The 4096-nt window shown below is 45.6% G+C and overlaps 1 long non-coding RNA gene across 1 annotated transcript; it reads left to right on the top strand.

Moving 5' to 3' along the window:
- The first annotated feature begins 1590 nt into the window (after positions 1 to 1590).
- LOC120969758 (uncharacterized) lies at positions 1591 to 3515 on the top strand. The gene is made up of 3 exons (XR_012189399.1): positions 1591 to 2224; positions 2432 to 2688; positions 2780 to 3515. It is a non-coding gene; the product is annotated as an uncharacterized lncRNA (long non-coding RNA).
- Positions 3516 to 4096: the final 581 nt, after the last annotated feature.

Raw genomic sequence — 4096 nt, 5'->3', positions numbered from 1 at the left:
TTTTTTTTAATTTCTTATAATTTTAGTTATAGAAATTTAGAATTTGCATGTAAGAAATCACAATGCAATCATTTTAAAAATGTTACTTTTGCGGCATATAGTATTTATTCTCGACGATGCCCAGCTCGCATCCTCGCGGTCGACCCGTTCGCAACGACGTCCTGCTTCAGAGGACCCATGCCCTAGACTGGGCTCCGCCAGGATGGCACTGGGAGGTGCTACCTTCACGGGCTCGCCGCTTGTTGAGGAACCCGGCCCTGGGTCCCGTTGTCGACCCTGAGCTCCTTTGGTGGCGTTCGCGTGGGCCATTTTTGGTGCGGAGGGAGCCGGCCCCCTCGGAGGTGGTGCGTCGCCGTGTCAGGGAGGAGGACGAGCACGTTCGTCGCTACATGGCTGCTATGGACGTCATGTTCTCCAATACCTGGCAGGTTCTTTGGGGAGATGACCGGAGCTATGATCCTGTGATGATTCCTTCTCTTTGGGTGTCCACCGCTCGCGCCTCAGGAACCGCGAGTTAAGACATGCAAACGTGCGCGCATGCAGATACCACTCAATCTTGTTAATCATTAAAGTTGACGAAGAAACAGTTGAAGTACTGGACTCACTACTTAAAAAACAAAGTGAGTCTACTCAATCTTGAAGGGGATAGTCGACAGGTAATTTCAATCATTATTAACTATATGTCGGCCTCTTTAGTTTGTCATTTCCTGATATCAACTATTTAATAACTCCTTTATTCATTTTCTTTGCCGGCGGGCAGGGCTTGGGAAAAGTTCATCAACGTGACTCCAGGCCAATGGCAAAAAAAACTGTATTGGTTTCGACCCAAAGTAAGTAATTAAGTAGTACTAGCTAGCTACCATCTCTTTAATTCTTATTTCAATACCATTATAATTATCATGCTTGATTAATTATTATCTGATTAAATTCTATTCTCGTAAAGGCCCTGAAGCAGGCGCCGGGGACTGAAGTGTGTGCATACTACGTTTGCGAGAACATTCACATGATGGCGTCCGAAAGGAACAAATCTGATAGACAGCTATGGGTATGTTTGCCAGAAAACTATTCACAATTTTTACATCATTATCGATATCTAATCATACAACTAATACATGCATATTGATCTCCTTCCGAAAAGTTCAATGAGATGCGGGATCAGCTCCTACCAACGGAGCGCATACGAGCACTTCAAGAGGAAATGGCGAGATTTTTGCTCGACCAGGTCATAGAACCCAAAGAAGAATACCATTACCCGCTACCCCATGAACCACTCCCAATTGTCATCGTGCTCCGAAGGCACCAAGGCAAATGTCACTGGCTCCGAAACCAACATGTAGGAGAAATTGTATATACGTAATTGTATATATATATATATATATATATATATATATATATATATATATATATATATATATGTGTGTGTGTATGTGTGAATGGTGGTTGTGAGACATTCGATATATATATATATATATATAGATATATATATATATATAGATATATATATATATATAGATATATATATATATATATATATATATATATAGACACACGCGGGACCGCCTCCCACCCTGGCACACGCCGCCGCCGAGCCCCGGCCACCCAATGAGCCGCCGCCGGGCCCACGGCCACCAACCGCCCCCGCCGCCGCCCCCGTCCCCGGCGTTCCTGGACCTCCCCTGGCCCCGCCGCCTCCTACCACATCCGGCGACCAGGAACGCTCCTGGTCAGGCGCAAGGGTTGCGCGCGACCTCCAGTCGCCGCCCGTTCACCCACCCCGCTGCGGCGGGAACCACCTACCCCGCCCAGATCCGCCGGTGCGCTCGCCGGATCCTGCCTCATCGCCGGTTCCCGCGACATAGGCAGCCACCGGATCGGCTAAGCCGCTGCAACCCCTGCAAGAAAGCTCGACGGCGGCTTCCCCTGCTTCTTCCTGTGCGTCGCTGGAAGGCCCGCGTCCCCGCGCGATGCCACCGTCGGAGAACAACTCGTGCAACAGCAGGTCGCCGGAGAAAGCTCAGGCTGCAACTGCTGGATCCCACCGCCATGGCCACTCACCTCGCGCCATCGCCGAACTGCCGAGGCCTAAGCAGCGACCTGTCCGAGGCCAAAGCTCGACCTTCATGCTTGTATCTTCTCCAAGTTGCTGCTACCTGCAACGGAGAGGGGGAGGCTGTAGTCCAGCACTATCACGGGAGGAAGTGCTCTTACTTTCTTCTGAAATCTGGTAAGCTGGACGCCGGTCGGTCTGCTTTGCATATTGGATGTTTGTATTCTTCTCATTGTTGCGTTTTTCTGAATTTTTGCTCAGTCCATTCATGTGTTCCCACTGAATCTGTATATTTCTCTGAACTCAGTGATATATCAAGTGTGAAATTTATTCTTACTAGTTCCTGGCCTTCATTTTTGCCATTTCTACGCATGGTGTCTGCAGGAAAGGATCTGATGTTTGCGTTGGGCCGTCAAAAGAGATTGGAGCTATAGAATTGGCCCTTAGGAATTGTTCAGGCAGATCAACAAATACATATTTTTTCGGACGACCATATCTACCCGATTTGACTCGCTTGAGGAGGCATACGAGTTCTATAACCTGTACTCATGGGAATTGCTTTCGGGCATTTTTGGTACATGACCAGTTAAATGAAAGGCGATCAGTACTGGTCATCTCAGGATCTAGGGTGCCAGATGGAGGTATGGATCGACATGAATTTTACTTTTGTTGTTCTGAATTCTCGATTGGCTTGCTGCACACGCATGATACCATATCATTTTTGTTCTTCAGGGTGTTGACTCGAGGTGCTAGAATGACTCTGTGAGATTTGGTTTCAAAGGCAGTGATCCAGCTTCACAAGTCCGACGACCATGGTTGCTTTGTGGCACCGCCGCGTTCCCCGACATCTCCATGCCACTGCCCCTGTCTCCCTGCTCGCAACGGCGGGGCTCATCAGATACTACCGAGTATCTCAGCAAGTTCAAATAATTTGAACATGCAAAAATGTTGTGTTCGAGAAGGTCAAGTGTGTTATGTGCATCACCTCGCCCCCACTAAATCTTCTGCATTTTTTGTGTATTCTTCAAAAGTTCAGGTCATCATGAGTTGCTTCGATTGAGCTACTGCTATGAAAAAGTTCACCTCAGAGGCAGGTCTATGCGTGCAAACCGGGAAGGACGACGAACCACGCCTGGTGTCGCTACCATCGTGAACAGATGGATGAAGAAGGTCACCATAGAAGCAATGAGAAGGTCACCATAGAGGTAGGGAGAAGGTCACATAAGGTGCAGGAAGATTGTCAGAGTGCAGGAACGGGTGTGTGATCTTTGTGCTGTTTTGGGGGTGCAAATTAACATGGGTATGCGATCTCACATCCTGTGTATTCTTGAGATGGCCTACCTTAGCCTCAAAACCATATGGCCTATAAGTATGATAGTCCCAATGCTACGGTCACGTGTAAAGAAAATTAGATATATACATGTACAGAACCTACAACAACTTTATGAGGAGTTGATGGATTATTCAATGGTTGTTGCTGCCACTACTGATTTTTTCTTGAGATGGTCTTCATCACCGTTCAAAATAATACAAACGCTTCTTGGTTGCATCTAGTTCCATCGCTCCACCTCAACACTGATTCCTTCAGCTAGATCTTGCTTGTAATTTTGTATTCTTTTTTTTCTTTTCTGGAAAGCATTAGCTCTTGAAATCCAGATCCGATGATGTAGCTTTGGCTATTCTTGAAAACGCGTAGAAAAATGTACATGCTCTGTAGGTTAAAATTTTGGCTCTAATTTATGTTTTTGTGAAGGTCAAAATGTTGTGTTCGAGAAGGTCGAGTGTGTTATCTCTGCAAGCTCAAATAAAAATTAAACATGCAAGGTAAAACATCGGAGAGTTGCGATTTTTTAGAACTTCAAGTGACAAACAAATTTGACAAGAGCACAAAACAAAATTTAAGTCTAGAAAAACCACTTCAAAAAGAACGCAAAAGAATGTTCTCTTTGTTATCGATTGCAAAAAGAAAAAATAATGAAAAGGGGAATGCAGTTTACACATTTTCTAAAAGAACTAAGAAGTTCAAATTTTAAAAATAAAGAAGTTCAA

This window comes from Aegilops tauschii, chromosome 7 (genome assembly GCF_002575655.3).
Source record: "Aegilops tauschii subsp. strangulata cultivar AL8/78 chromosome 7, Aet v6.0, whole genome shotgun sequence".
Taxonomy (NCBI): Eukaryota; Viridiplantae; Streptophyta; class Magnoliopsida; order Poales; family Poaceae; genus Aegilops; species Aegilops tauschii.
Note: the sequence above shows the minus strand (reverse complement) of the source record. Positions and strands in the feature narration are given on the sequence as shown.